Source organism: Haliotis rubra, unplaced genomic scaffold, assembly GCF_003918875.1.
Source record: "Haliotis rubra isolate DU_JTF1 unplaced genomic scaffold, ASM391887v1 Scf293, whole genome shotgun sequence".
Lineage (NCBI taxonomy): Eukaryota > Metazoa > Mollusca > Gastropoda > Lepetellida > Haliotidae > Haliotis > Haliotis rubra.
Window position 1 is genome coordinate 939,942 of NW_025766961.1, and position 16,479 is coordinate 956,420.

The window sequence follows — 16,479 nt, forward strand, 5'->3', positions numbered from 1 at the left end:
AACTATTACTATTACTTGCAAACACCTTTCAACTAAAGGTATATTTCCTTTCTAAAAATTAAACGAATATGTGAAAGAAGTTTTTAGCGATATAATTTAGTCTTTCTTCGCTGTGTACTGAGAATTGAAGCCAGTGAGCTACAACATGCCCACTTGAAACTTTACTACAAAGCTACTGTACTTATACTGACACTAATAACAATTATTTGACTTGAAATGAAGTGACAGAATAGGTAACTTATCTTCTACATGTAGGTTTTCAGTTGTCACAACACTCAGCGTATGTAATCAGCTGTTGAAAATAAACCGGGCTCAATCTTAAAAACCACGCTGCCGCCATATTGGCTACACTGGTCACGTGACGAGCCGAGGCATAGCTTAGGAGCTTTCCGAGGAGTGACCACTCCCCCTTATAGAGTCTCCCTGCTTTAATTAACAATCAAAACGGAGGATTGAGTTCAAATTTAAGAATTATGGTTAATACATTTTCGGGAATCACATTTAGAGTTCACACAAGCAAAATCACCAAACATGGTACCAATAAGATACCCCAAAGTCAGTATTGTGTGTGGCTTCCATAAGCATCGATGACAGTGTTGCATCGTCGATCTGTACATTGAATGAATTAGCCGGTTGATGAAGGCCATATAGGCACTTCGGTCCATACTCTGCGAAATGCCTGATCGAGTCCAGCCGCAGTTGTCGACCTTGGTTGGAGGTAATTTAGTCGTCTTTGAATCTCGTCCCAAAGGTGTTCTATTGGACTTAAATCCGGACTGAGTGCAGGCTATTGTAAGGTTTGGATGCCATGTTGTCTTAGGAAGTCCAATGTTGCACTGGCAGTGTGGGCACGAACGTTGTCCTGCTGGAAGATGTGATGTCTGTAACGTCCAAAAAGTGGCACAACGTGGGGTCTTATGACTTGGTCAATATAGCGAGCATCTGTCACGTCATTTCCTCATCCTGGACACAGATTCTAGAACACCACGGTGTCAACTAACTGGTTCAGACCGATTGCACACCACACCATGATGCTTGGACCACCCCACGAGTCTCTTTCAGCAATACACTCATTGGAAAACAGTTCCCCACGCCTTCACCATGCTCTCACTTTGCCATAGACTGTCGAAACACAATATCGGCTTTCATGAGGTAAAAGCACAGTTCTCCATTGTCGATAACGCGAATTTCGATGCTGAGTTGCCCATTACAGTTTATTTTGGCGGTGATGGGCGGTGAGGACAGGACTACGATATGGTCTGTGACAGCAGAGGTTTCTTCCGCGCAAACGTCGACGCACTGAATCGGCACTGATTGGTGTGTTGTGAGTCCCAATGGTCTGGCGTGCTGTTTCCGTCGCTCTGGGGAAGCGATCCTGAAGATGGTTGCGCACAATCTGTCGGTCTTGACGTTGTGATGTTACTGAAGGTCGCCCACTGCGTGAAGGGTCTTGAATGCAGTTAGTGACCTGATACCACTCCTGCAGTCGGTGGATTGTCCTAACATGAACATTAAAATGATTGGTTACCCTCCGTGCAGTCTGGACAACTTACAATCGTCCGAAGACTTGGTTCCTCTGATCTCTCGTAAGTCGTAGCATGCTGATTGTATCAAAACAGAAGTGAGTCCATGCGAGTTTGGTACTCGCTTTCATTGGTAGGGTTGTCACGACATGCACGTGCATTTTCATTTTCACGAATGTCATACGGAACCTTTTACCACGTCTGCCTTTTTCTGTGCGAATACCACCTTGTAAGAACAAAATTTTGCATCTGGTTTGAAAGGCGACGTTTCTTTTGTGGTTCAGTATATATGGAATACATTTGCATAATTTTCTTTGGTGTAAGCATGAACAAACACTACGAACATATGTTGCTGTTAGGCACAGCAAATTCTTGTTGCGAAGCAACGCGAAGTTATGCTCCGGTTTCTGTGTATATATGTTACAGGAAACAAGTATAATCAGTGATTAGGTATAATGCCTGTTTCACTCAGTGGTTATGTCCAATTACTGAAATTTTCAGTAACTAGACATAATCACTGAAATGAAGCAGGGAAAATTATACTTGTTTACTGAAAGCATATTCTTGAGTTTTCAAATGAGGTTAGAGATCAATGTTTCTTAGTATGAATGAGAAGCAAACAGAAGCAAGTGTAACAACATATGAGGGTACTTCATTGGTAGTCCTTTGTAATCAAAACACAACATCTTTCTGTATCGGAGACAATGTAACAATGTAACTGTTTCTCGACAGAGGAATAGGTGATCCCCGGAACATCATTGGTGTAGTGACCGAATGCAATGACCATGTTCACGATTGCTGTCAAGGATGGGGTGCTAAATGGGAAGTATTCCCGTAACCAATTTGACATATGTGTCACGAAACTCTATATTGTCAGTGACTTCGACACAGATCAACAATCTCTACGTCAAGCAGTTCAACTTGGGTCAGTTTGTGGGGGCCAAGGATTTGTGAGATGCAACTGTGCTGGGGCCAAATGGTGTCAAACCAACCACTGCAAATGTTTCAAACCAAGTTATGAGTGCAATTCCACTCAAGTCTGCCATGTACAAACAAACACTCCTCAATGTCCATATTTACGAATATGATGTAGTGTTGAATGCTGCCAACGGTGGAATGCTAAATTGAAAATGTTTCCGTGACCAAAATGATCTATGTATCGTTCAACAGTCTCTCTTCGCAAATGACTCAACATGTGATCATCAAAGATTCCTAATATGTAATTGAACAATATTTACGCTCTACTGTTGTCTTGTAAATTAAGATTAAACCTAATGAACATGGTTCTTCTTTGTTACACCCGTTAAGATCCGGGTTAGAATTGATCTTCAATAACCTATGTTTGTCGTAAGAGGCAACTAACGGGATCGGGTGATCAGGCTCACTGACTTGGTTGGCACATGTCATCGTATCCCTATTGCGTAGATAGATGCTCATGCTATTGATCACTGGATTGTCTGGTCCAGACTCGATTATTTACAGACCGCTGGAATAGCTGGAATATTGCCGAGTGCGGCGTAAAACTAAATTCACTCACTCACTCTTTCTAGTACATTATTATTTCGTATAAAAGTTCATTGTACAATATAAACACAAGGAATTATACCCAAGTATATGCTTTCAGAAACAAGTATAATTTTCCCTGCTTCATTTCAGTGATTATGTCTAGTTACTTATTTATTATCATCACCAGTTTCACCAAACATAATTATGAAAACACTCCTTTGCCAAATCCTAATAATAAACGCTTTTGAGGGAATGAAATCTGTTTTACAATATACACAATACATAGAATAGATCAGACATGTAGATTTTGATCTTGTGTCTTAATTTGACAAGACGTACATCTGTTTAATATTAAATTTAAACGATTTGGTTTGAACCCAAAAGCAATTATTTATATACACACAACGTGTACAATTTATGATACAGATCAATTTCTTTTAAGTAGCTTATGGTGACTTTTAATACTTGATCATGTAAATCCCTTGCAACTGCAAATTCCACACAGTCAAGCAAATTATGTTAACCCACCACAACAGATACGCTTACACAACAGGAGGCTCGTCCTCATGTGTTGTAAGCAGATGTATGTGGGTAAGTCGATTGTCACAGTGTGCCCAATACAGGATCTTCACAAAATGACCTCATCGTGTCTTGGCTGACAACCCATGTAGGTATGACCAATTACTGGCTTGTATATTTGGATAAGTAGTGGCGATAACGGTTTGTCAAGACCGGCTTTAGTTGCAGCATCGGCTTTTGTGTTATTTGCTATGCGTAAATGACTTGGCAGCCAGCAAACAGCCATGCTACATTGGAAAATGGAAAGATGCTGATCGTTGCAAAGTTTTAAAATGTCTAAAATTAAGGGATAACGCTAGGGTGCGCTTTTAAGTGCCCAAAGGCATGAAATAAATCTGAAAAGGTGAATAAGTATCTTACACGTGGTTTTGTTGTTTAATAACTGAACTATTGTCTGGGATTTGGGTAGACTAACAGCTAATCCCTGAAATGAACATATTTTACAGAAAAAAAGTTCATAATAAAAACAATAAAACATACTGAAAAGGAGCCCTGAGACTCTTAATTTTCAGAAACTGTGGAAATCTAGACTTGCTTGGGCTTTCTTGGATATACATGTATGTGTTTCAGGGTCTGTATGACAGACTAGGATTTGGGGTCCAATGACAGTTTCAAGAACTAAATTGCTCAAACCCCATGTGTGGTGCATGTGAAGTATAGTTTTGCCCTGAACAGTTATAGCTAAAGCTCGTGGACACGAAAAAGCAGTCACAATAATTATTATGGGTTTATATCAGTTATGTCTTAACTGATACTGCCATGTGAAAAGGAATTAAGTCGCTTCAAGTCAGTAATTCGCACCAGAAAGCATGACCTAGTTTGGTCGCCGTGGGGAGCTTGACGAACAAGAATGGGCCCCGTCTCTTCATATCAAAATATTAAACGCGCATATGAAGCCGGAAACCAGTTTATTTGGTGGACTCGGTTGACGGCCTATGCACGGAAGAGTGAACAGACAGGTTTACCTACGCTACAGCTCTTGCGCTGATCAACGTAGTTTAAGTGCCATCATCGAGGAGGCAAAGGACAGGATACAAGTCAAAACAGTGCAAGGCTATGTTAGCTCCGCACACGTCATCTGGTTCTGGCAATAAAGAATGTTATGGTATTGTGTCTTGACAAATATCCTCTGAACTAATTCTTATGCTATCGATCCCATCATGGATGGCTGGTAAAAAAAGGTAATGAACTCTTATGTTCACAAGAGGGAAACAACAAAATGGTATATATTCTCTCGGTTTTTTTTTCGTCGTTTCAGTTTTGAGACAGAAAGTCTGTAATACGAATAAATGGATTCCCTGATCAGCACAACTACAATATATATCGTATATTTTGGGGGTTTGGACACCTATGCGGCCAGAAAACAAAGCACCCCAACGAGGAACCAGTCAATTTTGTCGCGAACTCCCTTCAGCGACATTGTAACTCGCAATGAGATTATAATGAAGGCAAACTGATGTAGCACGTGTTAACATGAGTTCAAGGAAGTGCTTAGCGGAAGTAATCAACCCAACATGGCAGCTCCTGCGAAAACGGGAAGCTGAGAAGAACTTTCCATCCTAACAACTCTTTTGTGTCGAGAATACAAGTTTAGTAACGCCAACCTTGTCTTTCTGCCATTTGAAATTTGCTCCGAATCGATGCTTTTCACGACATCGTTGCACGTGTATCCTTGTCAAGCGGACACTGATCAACATCATTAGGTACTGTTTTTGACCACTCCCCCTTGGCCTTGTGATTCGAATCATCATGTGATATCTTGTCGCTGCATCAGTGATATTATTTTTTACTCAACAATTGTAAACAGTACGCAGAGTTACGCCAGTGTTAAACCAGTGTCTCCGAAATTTGTAATAAAAGATATATTGTATTCACATAGAATTGTATTCAAATTAAGGTATGGACGTAAATACAAGTCACATCCACCAGGAATTGCAACAATTTGAAGATTTGCTATGTTACAATTGCACTCCTACTAGTCATTTCTAAAGTAGCCATATATCACACACCTAAACCAGAAAGGTTATCCCACTTTCCTCCAGTTTCAATGATAATGAAGTTATGTTCGCAAAGCAAGATATTGATACCAGTAATGTTTATGTGTGGACCGGGGACCCCATAAATCGCCACAGTTGTAAACATCTACATTCATTTGATTAATGATTGCTACAAGGGATGTGTTTTATAACTTAAACGTTAAAAAGCAACAACACACACACGCAAAACTTGTGAAGGTCCAGGTTAGAACTGATATTGCACAACCCATGCTTATTGTAAATCTTGCAGATTGATCCTTGTGTCAATCACTTGATTACCCGGCTTAGATTCAATTATTTACAGACCGTCATATAGCTGGAATTTCTCCAAGGGCTGTGTTGAAAAACAAATAAATGACCCACCACAAATAGGTAACTTTGCTTCATTAAGAGGTGTAAATGTTATGTTACAGAAAATATCATTTGGTTATTTGTCTTATTTATGTTATATCATGACACGCTCTTGATGAAACTCAAACCTGGTAACATGTAGAGGTGTGACGATACAGAAATTTCACGATACGATATGTATCGCGATATATTGGAACGATACGATTCTATTCGATGGATATCATGATATGCTTTCTTTGGTTTAATTTCTTTAAAAAATCATATTTTAATAGCAAGAAATTTTGACATAACTGTCAATATCTACTGAAAATTAACAATTTTAAGGTCAACAATGCATATCACTATACGAAAAAATGTATCAATATATTTATCGTCAGATAAAGTATCATGATTATGGATACTACGATATATTGTCACAGCTCTAGTAACATGCCCAAAAGGATTTTGTCTGTAGTTCATCTCTTCACCCAATCATGTATTTTTAAATGCTTGCCTTTGCACTCTTTCCTTCTGCGGAGGAAGAATTTCATAAATTTTGGTCTAGATTTAGTGACATAACAATTATGAAAATTCGAATATAAAATATAAATCACTTCCAAAAATAACAATGTTTCTGACATTAAATCAGTGGTGCATTTTCCGTGTTGTTGAAATGTCGTGGTGAATCATACAGTTTTAACAAAATGAAAAAGCAATTCTCAAACGTAAAGCTAATCACTTGTGTGAAACAGACCCCGACTTGAATGCCATTTTGTCACAGACTACAACATTCTTAGTTACTTAAAGAACAAAAAAACGTGTGGTTTTTTTACTCTTTCAACTATTACATATGAAAGAGTTGTGGTTAGACTTATGCCGAACACCAAATTCATTCTTAAAAAACTTGTGGTCAATTAATACCGAGCGATTAAAAGTTGCCAAAAAGTCGCCTTCTTCACTCCCACCCGCCAACGAAACCACAGACAGGTTACGTAACTCTGTCGCCAGAGCACTGCAGTGACGTCATATGAGGAACGATTTTCAGTTAGTTGTATAGAAAGGGTGTAGCACGCTCATCATTTCGATGATTTCTTGACATCAATGACGACATGCCGAATCGTTGCTTTGTCGTCAATTGCTCCTAGGGGTCGGGCGATGGTGTCACCATGCACAGATTTCCACAGGACCCCGCAGTTCGTGCTAAATGGGTTATGTTTGTGAGTGCGAAGCGAGCGTTGTGGAAGCCTGAAACGATATCTTACTTGTGTTCAGATCGCTTCACGGAAGTTAAAGAATCAAAACTACTTACTAGTTGTAGTAAAATATGTATATGATTGATGACCATAAAGATTTTCCATGACACAACTTGTAACATAACGATTTCTTCCTCGGAAGTGAGGTTGTGGTCGAAGTAACAATAATACTGTAAGAATTTAATGTCTCTGTACATTTCTAAATAAATCAATCAACAATTTTGTATAAGTATCTGCACAGTTCTAAATTGATCCATTAATTTTGCAGTAAACGACATCTTATATATTCATAATAACATGTATTCTATTAGCCATGTCATCTGTATCTATTGACCACCACATGTATTGCGTCGTCATAGCATTGTGACGTCACGGCCAGAGTTAACAGTTACTGTTCAGTTTTACCTGATGATGGGGCCAGAACAAGCCCTGAAACGTTGTACTCAAGAATAAAAAGAAGATGTAACCCAGAAAAAATCTCTATGTTCATCAAATATCATCTTCTAAAATGCCAATCAAGCATACTGTAAATAGTAGTATATTGACACCCACCTCGCTGCCACGAGAGAAATTGTTATGTTATAAGCAAAATCCTATTGGCCATCAATCAAATACATATTTTACTACCAGTAGAAAGTAGTTTTGATTTTGTAACTCGGTGAAAACAAACCTAAATAGCATTTATCCTCAGACTGGCGTATGTTTGCGACAGGGCGCCGCAATTTTTGAAAATCGTAAAGTGACGGGCTAAAGTCTGTTAGAATTAATGAGATTATGGTTTGTTTTCATCAAGTTAGAAAATCAAAACTACTTTCTACTCGTAGTTAAATATGTATTTGAATCATAACCAAAAGGATTTTGCATGACACAACTTATAACATAACAATTTCTTCCACGGAAGCGAGGTGGGGGTCGAAGTCACAATATTGCGCGATAAATTTCTTGCTACATTCACGTGGTTAAACGTCCACTCACCAGTATGTAGATACTAGTCAATGTACGTCATTATATTTGGTATTATAATCCTAATTATCCCCCTCAACGTGTTTTGCGGGGGGTATTAAAATGGACTCCGTCCGTGTGTGCGTCCGTCCGTCCGTCCGTGCACATTTGTCTTTTCTGGAGCAGAACTCTAAAACCGTTCAATATTTCTCCACCAAACTTGGCACATACATGGATCTGGTGGTGTACTGGTGCCATTTGGTAGTTTTGGAATTCTGAATTCAATATTTTTGGCGTTTCCATGGCAACAAGTTCGACTTTGACTGAAATTAGTGGTAGTGCTCTTTTCCGGAGCAGAACTCTAAAACCGTTCAATATTTCTTCACAAAACTTGGTACATGGATAGATCTGGTGGTGTACTGGTGCCTTTTGGTAGTTTGGGAATTCTGAATAAAATATTTTTGGCGTTTCCATGGCAACAAGTTCGACTTAGACTGAAATTAGTGGTAGTGCTCTTTTCCGGAGCAGAACTCTAAAACTGTTCACTATTTCTTACCAAACTTGGCACATAGATAGATCTGGTGGTGTACTGGTGCCTTTTGGTAGTTTGGGAATTCTGAATAAAATATTTTTGGCGTTTCCATGGCAACAAGTTTGACTTAGCCTGAAATTGTAGTAGTGCTCTTTTCCGGAGCAGAACTCTAAAACCGTTCAATGTTTCTTCACCAAACTTGGCACATAGATTGGTCTGGTGGTGTACTGGTGCCTTTTGGTAGTTTGGGAATTCTGAATAAAATATTTTTGGTATTTCCATGGCAACAAGTTTGACTGAAATTGGTGATAGTGCTGCTTTCTGGAGCAGTACTTTAAAAACCTTTCAATACTCTCCTTCCACTTTTCTATATACACACCTAAATATTTCTATATACACACCTAAATATTTGACATAATCATAACTTGTAGACATAATCATGAAGAGTATTTTGCCATTGCGGGGGATATTGATGACTTTGTCTTCTTGTTAGTTTATTATCATACTTGTATGCATTTTGAAACTAAATAAAAAACAGGCAATCTGCTGATACTTATAGCGAATTTATAACAGAACTGTAATATCTAGACAGTTTATAGTTTAGATGCTTGATTGGCATTTTAGAAGATGATATTTGATGAACATATACTTCTGAGAATAAAAAGAAGATGTAACCCAGAAAAAATCTCTATGTTCAGTTTATAGTTTGCCAATGTGAATCATAATTCGCACACACACCCAAGTGTATGTTGTCTGTCTCATTACACTTCAAGGCGAAAACAATGATTCTGTTGAATGCTACGACAAATGAATAAAAACAAAATGCAAATATTAAAATTAAAACAGATTAAAGTTATAGGAACAATGTCAGGCTATTACCTTGTTCGAGGAATGTATCCATTAATATCCAACAAAACGAGTGATATGCCAATCATCTGCAGCTGTTCCAAATGATGTGTCTTTTAACAGTTTAATATACGAAAAAGTGATAAATCTTTTCAGGTATTTCACATTGGTGTATAGTCTCATTGGTCACCCAAGATAGCACACCTCGCAACTAATTGCATTATGTCCGCCTTTCTTTAAAAACAGTAATTTAGTTAGCCAATAATGGGCAATCAATCAATGTATTGCCGGTTAATCCTTTGAAAGAAGGACGTTGTTTTTCCGCAGACACCGACACGACAGAGTGTATTCAGTATAGACTAGTAAATCTACATACATAAACACTACTTTTTGACAAATCCGCTGTGTAAAATAAAAGTAATTAATCAATCAGCGTGTTATCGGTTAATCCTTTGATCGATGTTTATAATGTTGAATATTTACTCCAGACACAAGAAATGCCAAATGGGAACCTTTGTCGGGTAATCTAAGTGTGTTACCACTAATTATACCTGTTATAAATTCATTAACTGACCATCAAGTGAATGATGACAAATAACGTGTAGGTTTATACCACCTAACACGGGTTACAACAAGGGAGTATTAATTGCTGTATTGCATGTGAAAACGTATGGGCCGACACTGTTTTGAGAATACAAACAGATTTTTACTAGACATGATTAAATATCGAGGTAAAAAAACACAGAAATAGGATCAATTTGGATCAGTCATTATACAAATGAGGTCTAACGACACCAAGTGATTTTGACAGAATCGTCTATGAAAACAAGTTGTAACTCAGAAACTAGGCAAAGCAGGAGACAAAATTAAATGACAGTAGATTGTGAGAACATATAGCTTTCATTATCCACAACAGTTGTCACGATTTCAGGTTTATACAAACCTGTGAACAAGATAATTTACCCCCTGAAATGTAGATAAATTCTGCGTCGGCCCTCATATCTATTCCTCATATGACGTCACAGAGACGCCCCGCTCTGATTGGTTGAAATTTCGTTCGCGGGTGAGAATTGTGCACTGTTCTCAAAAAGGTCGATTTAAGTTAATTAAAGACCGAAGTGAGTAGTTTTAATGACGGGGTTTCATTTATAGCGATGCCAGTTAGTGATATATGTATTTGTACCCCCCTAGAGTATATGTGATCTTTAAGATTTGTTTGGACAAACTGCTACCAACTTGTGTCCGAAGCCTAAGATCGCAATCTTAAGGATTTGCAATAATTGTAGCGCTAAGATTGCTGTGTGCAAGTGGGCCAAGGCACCAATAGATGCATTTTGAAGAACTAACTGCATTCTTGTTGTGAGTGTACCAGATGCAAGTAGTTGAATGTTGTGTTGTTAATGTGGTTCCTCAAAATTTGGTGGCACTGGGTCATGACATTGGGGAGTCCTGGCTACCTGACTAAGTAAGTTTTAGTGGCTCATGTTAGCAGTAGATGCCACATTGAAAAACAATAGTTTCATAAATGTAATGTGGATTGAATCTTCTGATTCTTCTGAATTTTATATTCAGTCATGAATACTCTAAACCAAAACATTTTATTGAAATATTAGAGAACTTATATAAAGAACTTAAAAAACTCTATATTTGTCAAGTTATATTTTCAATAAAATAATTGTTTCAGAACACACATGTTCATTTCCAGTTTTACATCTTTATAGATGTTTTTGACTTCTATGCAATTACTTCCTTTACATACTGAATTTTTTTGATAATATCTTTCCAAAGTTAATATTTTTCCTTATCCTGACTCATACTTTGCTTTATCTCCCTTTCCTCCACAGCTTGAGTGGAAACCTCTGTCCCTATGTTCCCAAGAACAGTCAAAAGTTTACTCACCCAAATAGAGACCCATGCTTCCTTCCCGCCAAAAGTCCCACGTGACTGGCGGCCATAATGTCACTCTGTCCTTCATCGCACCTGGACGGTTGGGCTGGCACCTTGGGTCCCTTCTATGGGTTAATACTCATTTATCTGTTGGCCAAAATTTGAAATTTGCTGTAGATTCATTCCTATACACTTTGGCAATCATAATGATGTATATATATTAATTATGCACAGCTAATTTCTTGGTTTTCTCACTTTGTTTGCAGATAGGCTGTGACACATGTGATCTTGTCAACAATGTAGATACTGTATTTCTGCTGCTGATCCTCACCCTGTGTGCTCTACATGTGTTCCTACGTCATGTTATATCACTTCACGGTGTAAATATTGGGCACATTTATCTGAATGTTTATTTAATAAATATATGTTAGCTTGTTTGCTCAAGAAGATGGCCAAGAAGAACGGTGACAGAGCTAGAGCCTCGTCAGACAAGGGTAATGTACAGCCTATTGAATGAGATAGTCCCCTTATCTGATATATTACCATCTCCACTGGAGTTCCTCAGAGGGTATTCTCCGGTTTCTGCCTCTAATATTGAGGCAGTCTCACAGTCCCACCTCAAGAGGAAAGATCCGTAGGCAGGTTCTGGTCTTCAAAAGCTAGCTAAACGGAAGAAGATCGTCAAAATCATCGTCAAAGTCTACTGCTGCCTCAGAACATCCTCAGACCTTCGCGAAGGTCTTGATATCCGCTGACGAAGTAGAAGACCTCTCCTTCTCACACCCAGCAGCAGCAGCAGTCTACTCTTCCGACCTTCGGGGAACTTAAGTTCCCTCCCGTCTACCTACATGGGACCTTCGCAGATGGCAGGGTTGTCGAACCCTTCAAGTCTACACCACTATGCGTTCGCAACGCTCCTACTCGCTCATCTGAGAAGCAAGTTACCATCGCAAACCCGTCAGCTTTGTCTTCTATCAGGACGTTTCCAGCCTCGCAGGCATCGTCGAACCCTCCTACACATAAGGCTACTCCGTTCCCGACCATTGCTGGATTCCCATCTACCTTCGCAAACCCATCTACGACCTTCTCGAAGCAACCTAACCCAGCCTTCGAGAACCAATTCTCAGCCTATCAATATCCAGGGATGAATCCACAGGCGTTCAGTCAATCCGTACCGGACTTCGTCTCAGATATCACTCGACAAGTTATGATGGCTATTCAACAACAGCAGTTGAATGCGGATTTGGATCAACCTATTAATTAGTCGACTCCTTCTCTATCTCTCACCAACGACTCTATCTGCGAAGAACCACCGGTTTTGGATGATAATATGCAAGACGATCTGGATTCTTCAATTTACATGGATTCGGAACTCCTAGACTGGATTGCTCATGGACTCCTATCTCATCTCCTACGCATAACTCGTCACCAGTGGACACTTACTTTATCCAAGAGGATGATATAGACACTTTGACGATTCCTCCCATTAAACCTATTTTTCAAGTGGCAGAAATACTCAAATCAGCTTTAGTGAAAGCAACCAATTGGCAAGGCCAACATACGTCCTTGTTTAATACTAGGAAGTTCCCACTTCATAACATGGATCCCTTCCTCAAAGCACCTGAAGTAGACGAAGATTACACATTCATGAGTGACTCAAAGTCTCACACATACAGAGTAGAAGACAGGAAATTAGCCCAGATAGATACAACTACTCGTAGAGTGTTTTTTGGACTTGCACATTCCAGAGCCATAAACGAAGCTAGCTCCACGCCCAGTAGAATCCTCAGACAGACGGAGAACGCATATTTTTTTCAGCTATGGCAGCCCAGAAAAGGACCAAGAATTTATCTTGGACCATTTAGCGTCTACCTCAGCTGGACTTACCTTACTGTGTCTTCAGGGTCTCTTGTCATCCTGTCAATGGCATGACATGTACACCAAGTCTCTCCTACGTAAACCGTGGGCTGCTTCCACCATCTTCAACAGCGCCATCACACAAGTATCCAAGGAAATCTCGTTGGACTCTTAAGGACCAGATGTTGATCAAGTCAGTCCAGATGATGAACACGATGTTTCAATAGTCGGTCCAGTGAACTCAATTTCGTCCTCGCTTCTCGAGAAATTTACAACTTCGCGGAACTCCAAGTCTGGAAATGAAGTCTGTGAAGTCCAGGTTTGGAACAACTGGTCGCTTCCATTCCCGGTCGTTCCCATACAACCATACAGACGTCTCGGACATTACTGGAAAAATTGGAAATTACTACAGGACGCTTACGTATCTCAGGTCCTTCGTGAAGGCTACCGAATACAACCAAAAGCCAAGCTCCACTAACTACTGTTCCGCCTTTACTCAAGTATCCTAAGCTTCAACGGTCCAAGCTGTTGGAAGCAGTCAACACTCTACTCACCAAGGCCGCAGTGAAAATATTGAATCAGGACATGTTCAGTCCAGGATACTATTCCCCAATTTTCTTTTACCCAAGAAAAACTCGAAAGAAAAATTTCGTCTAATCTACAACATGAAGAAGTCGAGCACAGTGGTGTAGTGGTTAGCATGCTGGCCTCTCACGCCAAAGGCCCGGGTTCGAATCCCGGTGGAGACACCAAAATTTGTGACCTGGGTCTCATACTGTGTTGTGTCCCTGGACTTCGTCCACATACCACTCAGTCCACCCAGCTGTTCAAAATGGGTACCTGAGAATTGGATGTACGGACCTATCTCGAAACGCTTAGTAGCAGCTTTGAAAGTACAATTCCGTCAGGGTAATAATGTAGCACCAGAGAGCAGCATTGCGTTGGATTCTAGGTGCAGAAATTAGCATTATTATTATCATTATATTATTTTTTACAGATAAAAGATGAAAATGCAGCAGAGAGGGTTCGGGTGATCCTGGCACAGTCAGGCTGGTAAGGCTCATCATCAGCTCAGGGCCCTTGCCCCCTCTACACGCAGCCCAGACAGCGAATGGGACTTCTCCCAGGAAACACTGCCTAGTTGAACCCACCAAGAACTTTCTGGAGAATATGAAGGCTCCCCAACACTGCAACCTTCTGTATTACCCAGAGTGTCAGAAGGGCTGTGCTCGTGGTGGAGAACCCGGGCACTCTCCTGATCTGCGCCAAGAGATCAGGGGGTACCAAACCAAGGGCACCGAGAACAATGGGGAGCCTGACGACAGTGTACTTGGGATGCAAGCGAGCCATTTCAAAGGCGAGGTCCACATATTTATCATGGTTTTCCTGAATCTTGTCAATCACATTGCTGTCAAAAGGGACAGAAAATTCAATGATATAAATAAATTCATTGTCTTTGTCAAAAAGGACAAGATCAGGTTTGTTGGCAGGAATTCTTCTGAGGCTGTATATGGGCCTGTTCCACAGAAGTTTGAAAGCATCATTTTCCATGACGCCCCTGGACATGTTCAGGGTCGTACCATGGATGGACCTCGGAGTCAAAGCCACAGGCATGACGAAGACGGTAGTAAAAGCAACAAGCCATGCCATAATGTCTCTTAAGATATGCTGTTTGTGCCAAGGAAGGGCATCCACTAACAAGGTGTTGGACAGTCTCTATAAATTCATTACACAGTCGACATTTCATATTGATATTTATGCCCCCGCCATATATATGGCAGGGGCATATAGGGTTACCCTCGGTGTCCGTCCGTACGAAACAGGGAATGTATTCTATCCACTTCTCCGCCATAACCGCTCTGTGGAATTCAATGAACTTATACATGGGCTTTCTTGGGACTCTAATGGTGTGCATCTCATATTCTGCTTTTTTATTTTATTGTTTTTTTTGTAAGTTTAGAGACATTTGAACTTAGGTACATTTTGCTGAATTTCTGATGATAGTGTAATAGGGGATGAAGTCTATCCACTTCTCCACAAAAAACTGCTCAACAGAATTGAATGAACTTCTACATGTCTTTTGTAGGGACTCTAAAGGTGTGCATTTCATAATTGTTTATGCAATTTCTTAATTTTGTCACTTTTACAGATGTTTGAACTTAGTTGAATCTCGTTCTATTCAGCCAGTATTCGTTCCATCCAACAGGGGGTGTACGTTATCCACTTCTCCTCAAAAACTACTATATGGAATTCATTTAGATTACACATGTGCTTTATAGGGAGTCTAAAGGCGTGCATCTCATATTTTGATTTTGTATTTTATTTATTTTTCCAATTTTATAGCCGTTTGAACTTACATAATTTTGTTGAATTTCTCTCTGAATATAGTGTTGTAGAGGGTGAAGTCTATCCACTTCTCCACAATAGCTGCTCAACAGAATTGACTGAGCTTCTACGTGTGTTTCATTGGAACTCTAAAGGTGTGCGTCTTATACCTTGTTCATCCAATTTCTTAATTTTGTCACTTTTACAGATGTTTGAACTTAGTTGAATTTTGTTCTATTCAGTCTGTTCGTTCCATCCAACAGGGGCTGTACGTTATCCACTTCTCCTCAAAAACTACTATATGGAATTCATTTAGATTACACATGTGCTTTATAGGGAGTCTAAAGGCGTGCATCTCATATTTTGATTTTGTATTTTATTTATTTTTCCAATTTTAATGCCGTTTAAACTTGCATAAATTTTGTTGAATTTCTCTCTGAATATAGTGTTATAGGGGATGAAGTCTATCAACTTCTCCACAAAAGCTGCTCAACAGAATTGGCCTTCTATGTGTGTTTCATTGGGACTCTAAAGGTGTGCGTCTCATACCTTGTTCATCCAATTTCTTAATTTTGTCATTTCTACAGATGTTTGAACTTGAACTGGCTCTATTCATCCAGTTCGTCCCATACAACAGGGGGTGTACTTTATCCACTTCTCCTCAAAAAGCACTGCACAAAACTCATTTAGCTTACCTATGTCTTTTATAGGGACTAAAGGTGTGCATCTCATATTTTGATTTTGTATTTTATTTATTTTTCCTATTTTAATGCCGTTTAAACTTGCATAAATTTTGTTGAATTTCTCTCTGAATATAGTGTTATAGGGGATGAAGTCTATCCACTTCTCCACAAAAACTGCTC

At 39.5% G+C, this 16,479-nt stretch overlaps 1 protein-coding gene and 1 non-coding gene across 2 annotated transcripts in view; both read left to right on the forward strand.

Moving 5' to 3' along the window:
* Positions 1–5,108: 5,108 nt before the first annotated feature.
* Positions 5,109–16,479, forward strand: part of LOC124282143 (dnaJ homolog subfamily C member 13-like) — a 303,611-nt gene continuing 292,240 nt past the window's right edge. The window contains 1 exon segment of the mRNA XM_046718113.1: positions 5,109–5,311. The gene's annotated coding sequence lies outside the window, so the exon portion shown is untranslated.
* Positions 13,965–14,040, forward strand: Trnae-cuc. The gene has a single exon. It is a non-coding gene; the product is annotated as a tRNA-Glu (tRNA).